Source organism: Crinia signifera, chromosome 1 (assembly GCF_055691185.1).
Source record: "Crinia signifera chromosome 1, ASM5569118v1, whole genome shotgun sequence".
NCBI classification, from domain to species: Eukaryota; Metazoa; Chordata; class Amphibia; order Anura; family Myobatrachidae; genus Crinia; species Crinia signifera.
Genome location: NC_139217.1, coordinates 371,190,459 through 371,210,606, shown reverse-complemented (window position 1 = coordinate 371,210,606; position 20,148 = coordinate 371,190,459). Strand labels below are relative to the sequence as shown.

Below are 20,148 nucleotides of genomic sequence, written 5' to 3'. Positions count from 1 at the left end.
TGCCTCCATTGCATGACTTGACATGTGATGTTTGTCAAGTATTTATAATTGTTATTACGGTACTTGTTTCCTAGCACGGCCACAACGATCATGATCGCGGTCATCGGGGGTAAAATCGGGGCCATCGCGGGCATTCCCATAGGAAACAATGTTAAATGGGTCAATTTACCCAAATCATCATAGGGAAGAATGGTAAATGGGCCAGAAACCCCAAAAAACTCCCCTGAACATTGACATGTCCCCCCAAAAGTACTATACGCCACCCCGCGATCAACGTGAACCCGAAGCGTGGCGAGCGCAGCGAGCCCGCGAGGGGCGGCGGTACGCGTCCTCCGACCTTTTCATACCCCCACTATCCACGTCGGCGTGGAGTTGAGAATAGAATAGTGTGGCGAGCGCAGCGAGCCAGAAGCATGGCGTCGCGTGCCACTAAAAATTACCCCCGATGGCCGCGATTGTGGCCGTGCTAGGAAACAAGTACCGGTATTACTCTCTAACCCCCCCCCCCCCCCACCCCCCAAGAAAGAAAATGGGCCAATCTATTTAGGGATTAATCCCTTTGTTTGTGAAGAGTGCAATGTGCCATTGCTGTGGCATTTCATGCTGGCATTTGCACCCGAACTCGCACCCTTTGCTGGCTGAAATCACCCTGAATTCACACAAAATTACTCAGACCTGTATGGGGTAGCGTTCACTTTGGTACTCTTTACCTAGAACGGCGCCCGCGATTGAAATCGCGGGCGTCGGGGTAAAAATCGCGGTCATCGCGGGTAAATCGGGATGGCCGCGATGACCGCGATTTCCTCATAGGGAACAATGTTAAAACGGCAGATTGACCGCGATTTTACTATTAAATGCCTCAATGGACCCGATTTGGGGCCAAATTAACCCTTAAATGGCCCCCCAAATTTTTAACGCCACCCCACGATCCACGCCAACCCGAAGCGTGGCGAGCGCAGCGAGCCCGCGAGGGGCGGCGGTACGCGTCCTCCGACCTTTTCATGCCCTACTATCCACTAGGGCGTGGTGTGAGAATATATTAGTGTGGCGAGCGCAGCGAGCCCGAAGCGTGGCGAGCGCAGCGAGCCCCGCGAGGGGACGCGGATACCTTCACAGGTAGACGCGTCCCCTCGCGGGCTTCACAGGTGTCCGCGTCGCCACGGACACCTGTGAAGCCCGCGAGGGGACGCGCATAACTGTGAAGGTATCCGCGTGCGCTCGCCACGCTTCGGGCTCGGTGGCTCGCTGCGCTCGCCACACTATTATATTCTCACACCACGCCCTAGTGGATAGTAGGGCATGAAAAGGTCGGAGGACGCGTACCGACGCCCCTCGCGGGCTCGCTGCGCTCGCCACGCTTCGGGTTGACGTGGATCGTGGGGTGGCGTTAAAAATTTGGGGGGGCATTTAAGGGTTAATGGGCTCTGTGGCCCATTTAACATTGATTCCTATGGCCAAATCGGGTGGATTGAGCCATTTAACAGTAAAATCGGGTCCATCGCGCCTTTTAACATTGATTCCTATGGGAAATCGGGAGCATCGCGTCGCGGGCATCGCGGGTACATTTATCTGCGTCCGCGACGCGACCGACACGATTTCCATGTTTAACATGGGTTTCAATGGGAAATCGCGGGCATCGCGTCGGTCGCGTCGCGGACGCACATAAATGTACCCGCAATGCCCGCGACGGGCGCCGTTCTAGGTAAAGAGTACCTTAACTTTTGTGTGAGTTCGGGCATCCATAAAGTGTGGCCCCTGCTGCGATGACTTGCACCTGCAAATTGACCCCTTAGAATGTAAAATATGTGATCATTTTTACAGTATGCCAATAAATTATAGAAGGGTAACAAAACCGTAACATGAATAGGAAAGAGAACTTATTTTAATTAATTAACACATGCCGACAGGCAATTGTACTGCATCTGGAGCTGGAGGCAGTTTCCGTTATCTCACATGTCATTACCAGGCAAACTGTATTTCTTTAACATGTAATAATATCAGATTGGCAATTGTCTAATCACATTGCGTTGCAACTAATGGGGAATACACACGGAGCGAATTTGCCCTATTTCTAAGTGATCTGATTAGATCGCTCAGAAATTAAGCAGAGATTGCTTGAGCGACGATATTGTGCGGTCACGTGCATAGACTAGTGAGATCGCCAGTCCACACAGATCACTCAGCACACATCGCGGGTACATCGCATGTGTGCCAGCGACGTCAGCTGAGCGACCTAAGCACATCACTCAGCACATCACATCTGTCGCCCTGTGTGTACGAGGCTTAAGACACATTTTGGCAAAATGTAGATTGAACCTATTTTTGTGTAATTTCCCCTGATTGGATCAGGGAGCAGGTGTATGGGAAATGCATATTTTTTATTGAATACAAGCTGTAATAACAACTTTTTTTTACATTTGTCATATTTTCCTTGTACTTAAAACATAAACTGTTAACTCTATAAATGGATAAGCAGGACATTGTCCTGCAACATGAAATGAAATGTTGTAAGTAACTTTCCTTTACTTACAGTATGAAATGCATATATCCCAATACATCCTGACCTCACTATGCTGAGCTCATCTGTAACTTCTTACCATATCAAAAAGAATGAAGTTAAAATAATATTGCTAGAACTCCATTGAAAGTGCATTGAAGCTTTGCTTGAATCAGCCTTGCTCAGGTGTGTATTTCCCATTACAGGATTACAATGTAATCTATGTATAAGTAGCTGTGAAGTCATTAATGAATGCCTACTCGACAGGGCCCACTTAACCCCTGACCAGTAAAAGGGAATGTGATGCATTGAGTCTGAGGGGCTGGCGGTTTCATGTCTATTAGAGATTCCCATCACAGTGATCAAACCCATAGATAGCTATTACAGCACAAATTGGCAGTAGGCTACTGGTTCATGCCAAGCAAGCTACTGGAAAACAAACAAAGCTATGTGAAGAAGGATCTTTCTAATTTGCTATATTGGAGCATTTAAAAGCAAAGTGTTTTTACCACCACTGCTCAAAGAGATACATAATGATTTATGTACACTAGTTTAATTACAGACCTGGATATAAACGTATAAGTACAGGCCAAAGGAAAGTAAAACTCCCAGGTTTTAAAGGTTAACAAGGCAATGCACGTGCTTATCAAAACGTTAGTACATAATAAAAAATTACATGGAATATAGTTTATTTACAATTGGTTCTGAATACGATATTGACTTCTTTTTTTTTGTTGGGGGGGGGGGATATAGCAGCCTACAGTTCATTAATGGTTTTTGCTCGACTTCCCCAAGGGAAGCAGTCGCAGCCAACCCCCCTTGACTGCATGAGGCCCTTTTGTGTGCGATATACCACATGCATTCTGCTGGGAGGCTGTCCGACCCGATGTGCAAGGGACCGCTTATCGGATTTATGTCAAACACATGCAATTTGGCCACTTTCCCCTGATTTCTCGACCCAATCAGTTTTATTTGGCCCAATATGTTTATTTATGATTCCGGTACGCAAATTATTATTATTATTACATTGCTGGATATCTTATATTACTAAACACAATCAGTATACACTATGGGGTACATTTATTAAAGTGCAGGTGTTATAAGTGGAGATGTTGCCCATGGCAACCAATCATTCTACTTAACATCTATTTAGCACCTTCTAGAAGATGATAGAAAGTATCTAATAGTTTGCTATTGGCAACATCTCCACTTTTAAAACCTACACTTTAGTAAATATACCCCTGTGTTAAGGCCCATACGCACTGGGCGATTTTGAGCTGAAAGTCGCTCAAAACACCAAGTTTGAGCGGCTTTCAGCTCAAAGCCGCCCAGTGTGTACAGCCTGGCAATGAACGGTGAGCGGTGATTCACACTGATCATCGCCGGGAAAGCGCTGCGCTATGCAATGTGTCCGCCCCCCGCTGACAGCGGCTCAGCGTGTATGCACTGAGCATCTTCCCCCCCAGCGATGACAGCGGTCATTGCTGTCTATACACGCTGGGCATAACCGCCCAGTGTGTATGGACCTTAAGTCTCTTTATCTACATACAGACTGCCGAAGAGATTCCTCTGAATGACATTTTGTGAATAACCATTGTGGAGCAAGACTCACAGATAAGCGATCATATATTATACCTTTGGTAATGACCAATATACACTGTTTAAAAAATAATACACTTATTTGGTGCTCTGCTTTCGGAATGTGTTACAGCTGGGAGTGAGCTGGCACCCATGACACACCGGGAAATGTCATAGATGGTTTGTATCCTTATAGGCCTGTGTCTGCAAACTCCCCACTTCCCCACCCCTCCCTCTCATCTGCTCATCTTCCATCACTGTATGGGATATGCTGTATGTGTGATTGTGATTTACATGAGGCTGCTTTTGGTTGATAGAGCTACAGTGTCTAGACAGTCACTCAAAAGGTCAACCTGCAATAAGTCAACACAGATAAAGGTCGACATGCACTGGGCCGACATTGACAAAAGGTTGACATGAGTTGCTCACAATTTTTTCCCCATTATTTGGGAATATTTTCATATTTTACCATCCTCTTGGACTACAAATGATGCTGAAAGCGAGCCATGCGAGAGTACCCGTCACACTAATTGAGGGTCCATGTTGACAAATGTCACCAAAAAAAATGGGAAAATCTCATGTCAATCTTTTCACATGTCAACATTTTGCTTGTGTCGACCTTTTCACCATACCGACCTACTACATGTCGACATTTTGTTAATATCTACTTTTTTCATGTGTCGACCTTTTGGCTGTCTCTCTAGACATAGTCTATCTAATAATCCACACCCCATGAGGTAACTTGTATTTTAGGTTTACAGGTCCTTAAAATAAAAAGAAAGCCGTGTGGTGGTCATACACAATTCACTTCCAATGACTTCATCCTGCCGCATGGGAGCTGAGTGATCAGGTTATGTCAGTACCCTTTTAGCTTCTATTACAGAGACACAGAGCGCACACCATCACTGTATATAGAACATGTCCTGCTGACTAAACCAGGGCACTATGGAGCTTATTCTGATCGTAGCGGCCAAACGTGCGTACGTTCCAAAACAACGTACGCTATCCGTACGCGGCCGTTGGGGTTAAGTCCACCCACAACTCAGCCGCATACGTACGGCCAGAAACAACGTCAAAGGGGAGTGGCGTACAATTGAGCGTACGCCAACGTACACGGACGGGCCAGCCCTTACACTCCGACAACTGGCGTACAACTGAGCGTACGCCACCGTTTACGGACGTCTCTCGTCCGTCTTCCCGCCGACTTCTTGCGGAAATCTGAGCGTACGCCAGCTTGCACGGACGGGTCGCTATTGTTTTCAATGGAAAACTCAGCTTATGTCACCGCTCGTGAGAGTGAGCGTACGTCCGTGTACGCTGGCATACCCTTCACATATATGGACCTGCAAATCTTGCCTTTCAACTAGAATTCTGACAATTAATTAATTATTCTATTTGTTATTCAATTATTGTTTTCTATTAACTCAATTGTCTACCTTAATAATGACCCTAATAAAACAACATTTTAACCCTCATTACATGTATATTTGTTATGTTCTAATGTTGCATTTTAATCACTATCTATGTGTCCCCATATTGCTGTTACTTTTAAATCAAGTTATGTTGGTGTTTCTGTATATGTACTAAATTATGTCCATAATTACTTTGTCCAAAATGTGTAACATGTATACCTACCCTGATGTTATGTGTGATGTTTTAATCTAACAACATTAAACATTCATGCATTTTCACTATGTGTTATTTTACTCAAAAACACACACATTCACACATCAATCATTACCCCTCACCTCAAATTACTAATATAACTTACATTACACATCTGTATGTACCTACCCTTACAAGCCCTCTAACATATTTATTATTAAAAACACAGGCAATTTATAACACAATATTAACTTTTATTTATAACAAACATAATAAGGGGGGGGGGGGGGGATCAAAATAAATTAAATGCGGGCCTCCAGTAGGCCAAAAAGAATTTGCAAATAAAAAAGGGTCAGGAAGATCTCCCGAATAAGGGCTGCCACCTCCTCCTGCTGCTGTTCAGTGTCTGTAGTGAAGGGATAAAAAAAAAATTAATATATAACATACACAAATGTTTGTTGTATTTGTACATAATAAAAACTTGTGAGTTATGTGTGAAGGCCACATACATTTTTAAACTACATTGAAGATGGGTCTGCTGTAAACACAGTACTGAAAAATAATATGTTAACACACACATACTGTACATAGTAAATAACATTAATTAAATTACTCCTTCTTGGATGAATGTATGCTGTATCCCAATTGCTAGTTTGGTTTTGGGGGACTCTCCTCTAACCTCACAATTAGGCTGTGCTATTTAAGGGTTATGACATTGTGGCAGCTTAAGCACTCCTTACTATTTTAAATTTAGGACATTGCTGTACAAATTATAGGCCTACAGCTATGTTTGTAAAGCATGCATCCGCATGGCCTCACACACTATTAACAAAACAATCTCTACATTTATGTTGCAAATCATGCTGGGAAGTGGAGTTACCCAACACCTGGAGCCACATAACTACAACACCACTAATGTCGGATATCTCATTGGATGTACTGTTATGTCAATTATTCAAGGGGTGAGGCATGGCCACACTCCAAAAAACCACCAAGGGGACCCTTGTTCCTGGAGAAGGACAGGCCACACCTCATGGTCGCCCTGCAGTGATATGTTGCAACTAATGTTGATGTTGGATACACATATGTGGTTGTTGTGATTGTTTATGTGTAGAAATGTGTAGGTAAACATTAGACACATTATTTACTTACGGCTACTTGAGCCATCCTGGTCGCCGCTGGTTGGCTGTGCGGTGGTTGGGGGGGTCAGGAGCAAGGGGGATGGGATTGGAGTTTGGATGCTGGTAGTGGGTGTGAGTGGGGATTGGAGAGGTTTGGGGGTGGGTGGTGGAGAGGTGTAGGGGGGTTGGAAATGGGGTGGGGAGGGGGTGGGGGTAGGGGTGGGGGTGGGGGTAGGGGTGTGGGTGGGGGTAGGGAAGGGGGTGGGGGTTGGGGAGGGGGTGGGGGAGGGGGTGGGGGAAGGGGATGGCGAAATTGTGTGGGCCCCAGCTTGAGGCATTGTCTCCTCCTCTTCCTCCTCCTTCTCTTCTTCCTCCTCCTCTTCCTCCTCCTCTTCCGGCTGCTCCTGGGCTGCCTGGTCCCGGGCTGCCTGCTCCCGGGCTTCTATGCGGGCTCTTGCCCGTGCTGAAATGTTCATGTTGATGGCATAGAAATCGAAGATTGGGTTTCATAAAAAAGGGGGAAAGAAAAATTCACATTAGTCATGCTCATAACCTTCCAAATTATCATTGCTGTTATATTTCAGACATTTATCATGCAAACTAATTGATATGCTACACCCAAAAACTAAGCAACTACTTAAACCCCCCCCCTATACACCCCCTATACACCCCCTATACACCCCATATACACCCATATACACCCCATATACACCCCCTATACACCCCCATACTCAGGAACATATTTATAAAAAGTACAGAAAACATTGCAAAAAAACGCAGTCATACTAGTAAATAAAAACTTACATCGGGCAATATGGCGGCGAAGTGATGATAGCAACACTGGCTGCCGCCGGCGCAGGTCAGACCAGCGCCGCTCAACTTGGCCCAGGCTCCTGTGAACGCCGGTCCGGGCAGCATTATATGCCCGCCGCTTGTCATTATTCGAGACATAAGGGCCCCTGGGCCCCAGGCGCCGGTCCATGACCTCAACCAAGGCCAATAGCTCCTGGGTAGAAAACGCCCTAGCCCTGGTTGAAGTCATAGTGGCAATGGCGCAGTTATTAATTGTAGGTACATATATCACTTTTGGTGCTTGCTGATTGGTGTAAAAAATTGTTTGTTTAGTATTAACTTTATTAATCCTTCTTACATTAACAAACTGGATGCGAATAGAAACTTACGCGGACCGTTCCGATATACACAACATAACCAACAGCATGCATTCAATGTATAGAGAGGAACTGTATATACAGTGTGCGTAAAAGAATACACGCAAGCGTCTACTAATAAATACGCTGCTAAAAGGGGCACATTGCAACATGTTGGTGTATGACAATTTCAGACTCATTACATATGTAAGGAAAGCATTATAACGTGATGTTTTGAAATGTGACTCACAAAGCATACACGAACTCCAACAGATACCAGCTGACAACACTCATCATTGGAATGACAGGTGCACACATTTCACGATGCAGAACACAATGCTCCACAACCTGTGTATGTGCATATACAGGTGATTGATCAGGTGCGTGGAGACCTGCGTAATTTAAGCGGAAATTATCGGCGGGAAATATCGGCGTAAATTAGCAAGTACATTGCGGGGAAAAATATACGCCCCCTTGTTCATGGCGGGAGATTAACATATAAATATTCAGTCAGATGCAGGCCAGAATTGCTGCAAACATGTCTAACTCAGACGATTCCGCAGCTGAGGACGCTCTGCAGAGAGCACAAGCAGAATCCCTGCTTGAAGCATTACAGAAGAGGGAACAGGAGCGGAGAAGGAGGGCTCAAGAGAGAGGTAGCCTGCAAGCCCAAGCGGGCCCCTCACTAACAGGCCCTGTTCAACCTCCACCAGCTCCACAAGGGCCAAGCAACCAGCCAGAACAAGAGGTTGCATCTCTCCAAACAGGTGTGACCCAGCAGGTGCATGGTGAGAGAACTGGGGCCACCAGAAAACGAGCTGCAACATCTAGGGTGAGGACTGAGCAGGATACCACCTCCAAAAAGAGAAACCCTGCATTTGTAGAGGCAGAATTAAGAATTTTAGTGCCCAGAGCACGTGAATGGATAGAATTGCCAATCAGGAAGCAGGGTGCCAGTGCAAGGAGAAACCTTTGGGACAAGATAACAGAGGAAGTGAACCAGGTGTCACCAGTGGTCAGAGATTGGCTATCGGTGAAGAAAAGGCAAGTGTGTTTGTCCCCCTGATAATGTCATATGTGTGTACATATGTTACATGTATGTTTTGAGAATAATAGAAAGGTGTGTTTGTAGATAGTGCTACACTTCAATGTCACATGTGAACACAACCATGTCTAATAACCCACATTGATATATGAAACATGCACCATTGGTGTGATGTGAGGTTATGGGCACAGTTCTGCTCATGTGAAGTATGTGAAGTATGTGATGGGACAAGAGAAAGTGTGTTTTGGAAAGAGTTGTTGTAAAGGTGCCCATACATGTTACAATTATTGTATACAATATTGTATACAATATCGCATCTCATAGCATATCGGTTTAGCGATGAGTACAAAAAGTATGTGCAGCACATACTTTTTGTACTAGATCTCATCTAATCTGATCTCATCGCAAAACCGATATGCTATGAGATGCAATATTGTATACAATAATTGTAACGTGTATGGCCACCTTTACATGTTCCATATGATGCAACTGAAACAAGAATGAGCAAACTGTGCACATGTAGCTGGTGAGAAACTACACATCCCAGTATGCCATCCCATAGTTAAATGACTCCATAATAACCACACTGTCAAGCTATGGTGGAATGTGTAATTTCACAACAGGTGGAGGTGCCTAATTTGGCCAGGGATGATGTCATTTCTGCATAGTGATCTATGTATGTGCATTTAGTGGCCTAATGAATGAGATGAGACACTGAAATGCCTCCTAATGGAGACATTAATGTGTGTGGGACACATATGGATAAAAAACATAAGATCACCCACACTAGGAAATGTCACGTAGCACAGTGGTGCACATATCTCATGGTGATATTTGTATTTTTAAACTTGTAGGTGGACCGACTTCAAAAGTACACTGAAGAGGAAGATGACTGACCGGTACAACCACAGCATGTCCACCGGGAGAGGTCCTATGCCCGATACTTTGGAGTATACCCCCCTGGAGCAGGACGCCTTGGACGTCATTGATGTGGCCGAGGTCAGGGGGATCTCCAATATGGACAGTGAGCTCCCGGCGGAGGTCTTTGATGCTGCTTTTGATGGTAAGTCACAGTAATGCATTGTATTTTGAAAGAGATTTTTTAGTGCGTATGTGATGGTGACATTGTTTTCAATTATTATCCTAGCAGAAGCAGAAACCCAGGATGTACCGGAAGCATCTTCCTCTGCAGAGCCACAGGTGGAGCAAGTGGTCCAGCCTCCACCAAGAAGACACCCCCAGCCCCAGCCACAGGAGACATGGGATGAGAGCATGATGGTGACGCTGGAGAGGATCGAGCAGCAAGGGGTGGATGCTGCGCTCCGTCAGCAGCAGATTGGGGAATTTTTGGAGGATTGAAAGGCCACAAACAGGCAGCAGTGTGAGGCCTTCAACCGCATTAATGACACTCTGGCGGCTGGCATGCAAAACATTGGCCAACACCTCAGCCGCCTGAATGACATTCTTGCGGAGCTGCTGCCCACTGCCAGGTCCCTAAGGGACAATCCCCCATCTGCTGCCCCACCCCAAGCTGCTCCCCAACCTTCCACCTCTGCTGACCCTCCTGTGTCCACTAGGGGAAGACGCCGCAAGCCATCTGACCCAAAGGCCCCTGTCCCCAAGGCCCCATCTAAAAGGGGTAGAAAAGGGCCCAAATAATGAGACCTGGTTCACTTCCTCTGTGGTTGGACCCCAAATGTTTAAATTGCACTGGACATCCACTTCCTGAGTTGGCCATCTATCCATTTTCGTGCCATGGGCATTAAAGTTCTTATTTTGACCTCTACAAATGCAGGATAAATTTTTGGTGGTGTGTATCTTGCTTAGTATTCACCCTGGTTGTTGCAGTACGTATTCTGGTGTCCCCATTTCTTTCACCATTGCATTTGCAGGGTAACACATGTTTGGAGATATGCAACCTCTTGTTCTGGCTGTTTTTTTTTATTTTTGTGTCTATTTTATTTGTTTATTTGATTTATGACATGAAAGTGTCTACTAAGCTGTGATGCTGAACAGCAAATAAATTTATTTTACCAATTAAAACAAAATTGTTGTATGTGTAATTTCTTGTGTGAAACAAATACTAGATTTATGTGTACTTACTGACCAGGGTATTTTTGAACATTTGTTGAAGTATGGTCGAAGTTTCCCATGTGTAACCCTCTCCATGGTCATTCCCATGTTCCTATCCAACTTTTCCCTGCTAATTAGTTTGTGTCAGCACATGTGCAGAGCAACTTAATAGGTGAGAAAGCAGTTTGTGTGCAGGTGAGGTAGCTCCTACAGTAGTAGGTAAAAGCAGGTCCAGAACAATGCTTTCCTCATGGAGTGGGTGAGGCAGACAAACAAGGGTCAAAAGGTACATTTGTGTAGGAATGCATATGTGTCCTCCCTAAAAAAAGATGTGTGAATCGGCCAAACATGATAAAATTGCTTGTGAAGAAACATGTATAAGTTTTTAAATATATATGATTTTACAGTGTCATAAGCAGATGTAGGAATCCTTTGTTAGAGAGATGTGAGTGCAATAATGTGATTGGTGGCATCTTACATCCAGAGTGTAGTCAAATCCAATTTATAGCAGATCAAATAGTGGTACAGTTCTGTATTTTGGGTACTATACAAAGATTGTGTGCAAAATAGTGGGCATGGGCTTAAAACATTGCTGAAACATCCTTTGTAGGTGTTAGATGTGGTTTATGTTATTGTATCATAAATACAAAACCTATGTTTGTATTAGAGTGAACACGTTGACACATGTCGACTTGTGTAGATTGAGTTTGCTACTGTGTAAAGTCTATGAAAGCACGTAGTGAATGTGTGTAACTGTTTAGCAAATAGCTACCTTAGCAGGTCTTAAAAAGATTCTTACCTTAAATTAAACAAACCTTTAAATGTAGAGAAGTATAGAAAGATAAGCTTCCAATGTGTTTGAGTGCTGTGTGTGGCTTGCAGGTAGTGAAATCATGGTTTGGACTTAATAGACTGCAGCATTGCTTATTACATTCAGGTGTATGTGTTTGAGTAGTAATCAGCGTAAATTAGCAAACCCAGGCGCACGCTGGCATGCGGTATCTGTAGGGGTGGTTTGAGATGGCGGTTTGCGGCCGCCTGTTTTGTGTCCGAAATGAACGGTGCCTTAGTCGATCGTGCGGTAGTAGCACCGCTCATTTTTGGTGCACACCCCCGTGTACGCCCATATTTACGCCCTTTTTCCCTCATTATTTCGGCCGCTCCCCTCTTCACGCCCCTATGCCGCCCCCAATGCCCGTACACTCGCGTATAGGTTTTTTCGCACGTAGAGGCCCGTCCATAAGCGTTGTGGAGTGTTCGCGCCTGCGCATTAGCGAATGTACGCATGCGCAGATCATAAAAAATCCCGGGACGTACGCGTACGGCCCGGCCGCTCCAACCAGAATAAGGCCCTATGTAAGCAATGCACCATTCATTCAATCATATCATGTCATGTACTTTCAGGAGACAAATACTGTTTAATAACCAGAAAATGAGTGCGAATTGTTCATGGGGAGGTCGCAGCCAGTCAGCTTAGCACCCACTCCAGTGGACACCTAAAACGAACTGAGGAATGCTGGGATACAGAAGGGTGGAGCCTGCCCCTCAAAGAAGTTAGCATCGGTGCCTTGCTCCTGCGGACCCTCCTACATCCCATGGTTACAGTAGATGTGTCACCAAGATGGACGACAGAGAAATATTGTATTTAATAACTGCAATATGAACATCACATTTCTCAGAATGATCCGATTAGTTTTGCCAGAGATGGCACCGAAAGCTGATGTGTGCCATCTGAGTGTTATCGTAAAAGAAAAATGTTGGAAATTACATCACTAACTTTTTGGAAGCGCTATGAATGTCAGTTATGAAAACTGGTGCACATGTAACTGTGTACTCTGTGGATATGACATGCATTGGGTTGAACACTGAATATCGACAGGCCTTACTTAGGTCGACACCTGAAATCGGTCAACTTGGCTAAGATCGACAGGGCTGGAAGGTCAACACAAGCATTAGGCAAGGTTGACAACCCACAGCAAACTAGATTCTAAGGGGATGATAAATATTGGGGCAAGGATCTCAAAGTAAAATCTTTCTCTAATAAGCAATACGATGTACACTGCAGGTGGGGCTGGTGTAACATGTGCAGAGGGGACTTTCATGTGAAAGCCTCGCAGTGTGTATAGGGCAGCTATGAGCGGTGAGCGCTTCTGGGTCTTTCTGCATCATCGCTGCTGGCTGCCACTCATCTGCTGGTATTACCAGCAGAAAGCGACTGAGAGGCGGCTTTACATAGTGTCCTGCTATGGAAAGCAGTCCACCCCTGGGGAAAAGGCTGGGCAGGGGGAAAAACACTCAGGGGGAAATTTAGTAAAGGAAATTTGTAAAAAATAGGTGTATTTGTATCCAGAAATACACTTATTTTTGACATTTACTATCCCAAAAATACGGCAATTCGTATTCGTATTGATGTGCTATCAATACGAATACGAATTGCCGTTTTTTCGGGATAGTAAATGTCAAAAATAAGTGTATTTCTGGATACAAATACACCTATTTTTACACCTATTTTTTACAAATTTCCTTTAGTAAATTTCCCCCTCTGTGTATATATGTACTGAGCATTTTTCAGCCAAGCTAATTTCCTCATCATCGTGCACCAAACACACTGGGCATAATTGCCCAGTGTGTATGGACCTTTCATTTTGGATGGGGGGTGTTCAAACTGAAATTTAAGTTGCAATGTAAAAATAAAGTAGCCAACACTCTGCACAGGTTACATCTGCCCCACCTGCAGTGCACATGGTTTTTCCCATAAGAGAAAGAGATTGCTTTGAGATCCTTACTGAATAACCCCCTATGTGCAATGCAGGTGATGCAGTGCATATACAGTACAAAAGGTTGCCCCATTTTAAAACATACCCCTAGGAGCAATTTAGAGGGGGAACTGAGGCAATATACATGACAGATTGCAGCCATATGTCTAATTAGCCTCCTCTTGTATAATAAATGGGCCAAATGTAATAGCTGGCCTGAGGATCCGGATTCTGTGTGAGTCTGCAACCATCTGCAAGGCAAAACGGTATGCGGTCACTGGGTAGACAATGTAGACAAGACTAATGATCGGCAATGATTAAGTTGACACCGTGAAATGGTATATATAACCAAGGTCAACATTGACAAAGGCCAAAACAAGTTTGTCACTATCTACCATTTATACCATAACTGGCAAAACCAGGTTCATCCTCTGGATGTTGCTAGGCATTTGTAGATTTGTGGGTACTGTTGCATGTACCCCTGACTACGGTCTACTACTAGAACATAGCAGCTTTTGTTAGCTAGATTCATATTTTTAGTTTGACTACAGCACTGTCCATGCTAACCACATTTATGTCCTAAATGAATCAGGCGAGGGAGGGTATACCGGATTGTCCTTTATTACATGTGCCACTTTCTGTGCTTCATTAAACAAGATGAAGTGCTCCTAGAAATTTATTTTTTCATATGAAATACACCTGGAAGAAGGCAGAGCTGGTAAAACATTGCCTGAGGCCCAGTATTCAGCACATCTTGAGGGACAAAATAATCTCTGCAATGTCCACAGAATAAAAACCCCTACATTAACCTTTTAATAATCATGTCCTGGAATACAAATCTCTCTTTGCATGTGGTAGTAATATTAAGAACGATACCACTCAGCAAGGGACAACCTACATAGAGACATCTTCATCAACAAATATGTGTTTTTGTCCTAAAACCCATTATATTTGTGCAAAAATAGGTGTGCCACCTCAGAATGTAATATGAGCTTTGGCTGCAGCACCAGTATTTGCAGTTATCAATGCACCAGTTTCCATAAATGGCTCAGCATTTGCCAAACCTCTATCTAATTATTGCAAGTTAGTAAAACCTTTCAGACTCCCTACTGGCTGCCTATAATACATGGAATCAAATTCAGACTCCTCTACTCCCTTATACAATCCTCAACCACAATTTGTACCCCTACATCTAAACGATCTGGGCGTTCCCGATCGATTGAAACGACCAATCGTTCCGTGTGTATGAACGATATATCGAACTATGCGCGTACGTTGGTAGAGGTCGCTGATCTTTCCTGCATGCAGAAAGATCAGCGACCAATCGTTAACGATGTGTACCAATCGTTTCATGTGTATGCACGATGAACGATTTGGTAAGGCTAATTGACTGGCTCCCTCTCCCTCCACCATCGTTAAAGATCAATCTTTCATGTGTAATCGTTTGCTCAATCGTTCATCATTTGTCACCAAATCGTATGTGCAGGAGGTTCAGAGGAAATCGTTAACGAGATTGAATCGTTGGACAAATCTATCCATGTGTACGCACCTTTATATGTCATCTCCACTCAGTCATCTCCTCTCACATTACCTCTCACCCGCTCTATTCAGCCAATGACTGCCTCCTTTCCTACTTCCTGATCGCTTCCTCTTCCTGCACGACTACTCCTATGCTGCTCTTGCTCCCTATAATGTCCCACCCCTATATATCAGACTTTTTTAACCTCAATGCCTTTAAATGTGAGCTAAAAACTCAACTCTTCAGTAAAACCTACCACACCTACCTATCCAAATTTTGCACACCACTGATCTGCCACACACATACTCTATCCCTGCCCCCCCCCCCCCCCCCAACTTCTGTATCAGAATATAAGCAGGGCCTGTTCTGCTAGTGTCTTGTTATGTAATTATAGGTCTGATTCATATTGGTCAGTAAAGCAAAACAAATAAAAAATAACTTCGTGTCTGGAACAAGCCATGTTGCCGTGCGAGAGGAGCAAATATAAATATATATATAAATATATATATATATATATATATATACACACACACATTTTTTTTTTTCTTCTGTGCAGGGTAAATACTGGCTCCTATCTTTCTCTGCAGATGTTACATCTGCCCCACCTGCAGTGCAGCATATACCCATGTAATCCTGAATGTTGGTGCCTGTACTGGGCTACAGAATCATTATGTTGCAATAGAAATAAATCTATTACTTTTATTATTATTATTACAAAAAATGGGAGGGATTTTACTTCATTGTTTAGAAATCGTAAGAAACATAAACCTCACAGCAGTAAAGAAATGAGGGTAAAATTACATTTTAGGAAACACACAACCCATTGCCCACATTGCTGGAAGTACAGAGACATGTATAGCACAAGTAATAATGGTATCCAGATGGCTGACAGACAATATCTAGGTCGATAGTCAATAGGACAACACCACGTGGTCGACATATTTATGCTCAACCTGGTCAAAAGATCAACACAGACTTTTCCACTTGGACTCAGACTGGGAATGGTAAAGTGTGCCGAGCGCAGTGGTCGCAGAGTGAGGCATCTGAAGCGAGCCATGAGGGGGGGAGCTGTACACTAATTGTTGGTATGAGGTATACACAATGACACCAAACAAACAGTGGAAATGTTGACCTTTTCATGTGTCACCCTTTTCTGGTTGACATTTTGCTTGTGCATGTCAACCTTTTGGGGTCGCCCTAGACATTGTCTGCGAGTTATACCACACCCAGTAATAGTACGAGGCGGTAGTAGACATAGAAGCATCATTAGCTATATCATACATGCACTCTGTGAAATACCTAATATTTACTTTCTATGCAACTTCAGTCTTGCAGAGTTTACCGAGCTCAACTGGAAGTCACTACACCCTCACTAGTGTGTTCATAATAAAGGTGAACTGTTCTGTAACCTACAACACATTTGGAGAGAATACAAAGTTGCGATACTCTGCAGCATTACCGGAAAGATTATGCAGCTACTGTATTAACCTTGATTCCAAACTAAGGTAAATATGTCATTTCTTATGGGATGTTACGGATAATAAATTATTGTATTTGTTATCAAATTAATTTGACAAATGATTCCATTCATGTGCAACAATGATTTATAACATGGGTGGGAATAGACAACAGTTTTGTTTGTAAAACATGTTAGAACTGGTATAACCATCACACTTTTGGTATGTCTCTGTGTATACAGTACACAATAGAGTCAGGCTACAGGGCACTATGGGGTCGATCCTATTGGGGGTATATGATTCCCGAGTGCGAATCTTCATGGCACCGGGCACACTTTAGAGCGAATTGGGCCCAGCGAAGGGTGCAAGATCGGACTGAAACGTGTGCCTTTTCCAGTGTTTAAACGCATGAAAACGGCACCCGAATGGCACCTCGCACCCTTCAGACCTAATAGGATCAACCCCTATGTATCCATATGACCTTTGTTGATCCCTAAACTAAAATGGAGGAAGGTACAGAGATCAATAAAGTCCTTTGATACACAGAGGTCTGTGTTCTTAAGGGTGTGTCTTTACAGTAAAATGCTCTGAGCAGAACAATGGTACACTGACAGCTGACGTGTGTGTGTGTGTGGCTCTCCTCCTAGACATGAACTGGGTTTTAAAGGTTTCTACGCACTTCAACATCATATACACCATTATCTGCCTGGTTTATAACGCCAAACTGACCAAAAACAAAACGTAGGTAGAGATGCAAGATGGGGCATAAAATATAACTGTTTAAAGAAAGTTTTACAACAAAAAAATAAGCACAGTATTGAAACCATGTATACTGACATAATAACAGGCAGAAGTGCTACTACAAAAGCAGAAGACATACGAGGCAGTCATTTAAATAGTGTAGAAGACAGACGTCAATTGATGCATGCTCTTAGAACAGATAAATGTTTGCAAACAAATGTACCACAATTTATTGAAAAAAGCCCAAATCACAGCTTTTTCGGTGGCTAGATAAAATTATATTTTATTTATTGAATTTTAAGCTAAAGAAACAATAGAGGCAAAAATACAAACACAGCTGTGGTAGTGGCTATTGTTGGCAAACAAGACATAGGAAACGCACATGGCAGTAGCTGCAAATCTGAATGACAATGGAAAAGCCTGGCAATTGCTCTATAAAACTTTTCTGATGATTTCATTCCAGGATAACTAGTGTGTTGCAATAACCTACCACGATAACATACAGGTAGCTGATTTTCCTGATTGCTTTCTATAGAATGTAGGCATGTGTACTGTACAATGCATAGAGACTATAGTATAGTATTTTTTTTTACTGTAAGATTGGAGCTTAAACAAATACTTAGAATAGCCACAAAAGCTGACCCAGTTTTTCGCAGCAGAATCCGCCTTCTGGGCAGATGCTCTATAATTTACCTGCAGAAAAGCAGGACTGGTGACACTGGTGACATTGCCAGCTGGGCATAAGAGCAGGCTTACCAATGCAAAGTAACAGACAAAAGAGTCTCAGAAGGGATGCTACAGTAATGGTCAGGTACTTTGACTGTAAAGAGAGGTTATAATTAGAATGCCAATGGGCCACTTCCCTGTGGTTGTGTACGCGGAGTGATCATTACAAAACACAAACACACACACACACACACACACACACACACACACACATATCCCCTCTACGTTAAAGTGAACAAATTGGGAAGGTACCAGTCTGGACAGTTTCATATCTGCAATGCGGACCATCTGATCTCCAGCAACATCAGCATGCCGATAGTCTACAGAGCCTTGTTAGTAAATATTTACACATTGAAGTCATTACCTCTGGAGGGAACGAGGTCGCCTCAGGAAACTCACCCTATAGATTTCAGCACCACGTGTGAAACGGTCAGCTCATGGGGAAGCGCTACTGCTCACTCACACATGGGCAGGGAGACAGCAGCTAGGACTGACAGTATGTATGCAGGCACCGTGTCCCCGCCTTGTCACACACACACAGCACGGCAGCAGCCCCTGCTCCTCTTGTGATCAGCGGAGGAAAACGCCCTTCTCACATCCCGGGGGTATGATATGGATCGTTTATTCCAAGGCGATGCCCCGCATACTGATGACGAGGGCAGGGAGGGCTGGGATGAAGACACTGCTGCACCTCCTACAGAAGCAGATGAAAGGTACTGCTGCTAACGAGCGCATCAACCAAAGCTATAAATACATCCGGCCAGAAGATAACCAAGACAGTACCAGTGCCGATCCCCATAGACAGGGGATACTGTAGATAGATAGACAGACGGGAGGGGGAGGGATGCAGCATTACCACTGGAGTTCGGTGACAGCACATACACAATAATCCGCAATAATCAATAATCGTCAACAATTCTGTAATCCTAATATAGGACAAATGCCACACCCAGAGGACAGCGTACATGACCTACCAACAGGAATACTACGTCACCTTATGCCATGTAGACACAATGTACACAATGCAGGGGACTCACATGAAGTTTGTGCCATATGATGTCATACTCTGCGTGGCTCTATGCGTGCTCAAGGTATATAAGGCAAGAAAGGACCAGAAAGATGTCCTCATCCCAACATCAGACATCATAGAAGTGGCAGAATCCTGACATACAGGACCACACACACGTACGTTCCATCAGACTGTTGCACAGGTGCGGGAGGACCGCATCCTGCATTCTATCACACTGTGCGGCTATGTACTACTGTATACACATCCCATTAGTGGGTGTGCGGACAGATACACACATATCAGTAAATTAAGCATCATGAGTGGTTCCATAAGGTACTTACAGTATGCAACCCTAACCATATACTGTATGTGCTAACACAGTATGCTACGCTAACACAGAATGCAACCCTAACTATATACTGTATATGCTAACACAGTATGAAACCCTAACCATACACTGTATGTGCTAACACAGTATGCAATGCTAACACAGTATGCAACCCTAACCATGTACTATATATGCTAACACAGTATGAAACCCTAACCATGTACTGTTTATGCTAACACAGTATGCAACCCTAACCATGTACTGTATATGATAACACAGTATGCAACCCTAACCATGTACTGTATATGCTAACACAGTATGCAACACTAGCCATGTACTGTACGTGCTAACACAGTGTGCAACCCTAGCCATGTACTGTACGTGCTAACAGTGTGCAACCCTAGCCATGTACTGTATGTGCTAACAGTGTGCAACCCTAGCCATGTACTGTATGTGCTAACAGTGTGCAACCCTAGCCATGTACTGTATATGCTAACACAGTGTGCAACCCTAGCCATGTACTGTATATGCTAACACAGTATGCA

At 43.9% G+C, this 20,148-nt stretch overlaps 1 protein-coding gene across 4 annotated transcripts in view; it reads right to left on the bottom strand.

The window, feature by feature from the left end:
• The window catches only part of CCDC92 (coiled-coil domain containing 92), a 45,961-nt gene that overhangs the window by 16,981 nt on the left and 8,832 nt on the right, over window positions 1-20,148 (bottom strand). Inside the window, exon 1 of one of the 4 annotated variants that reach the window (XM_083150962.1) lies at window positions 19,304-19,386. The exons of 1 other annotated variant lie outside the window; for it this stretch is intronic. The gene's annotated coding sequence lies outside the window, so the exon portion shown is untranslated. Of the gene's footprint in view, window positions 1-18,630; window positions 18,954-19,303; window positions 19,387-20,148 lie in introns of those variants that run through there. 2 more of the 4 variants (XM_083150954.1, XM_083150944.1) reach the window with 2 other exon arrangements.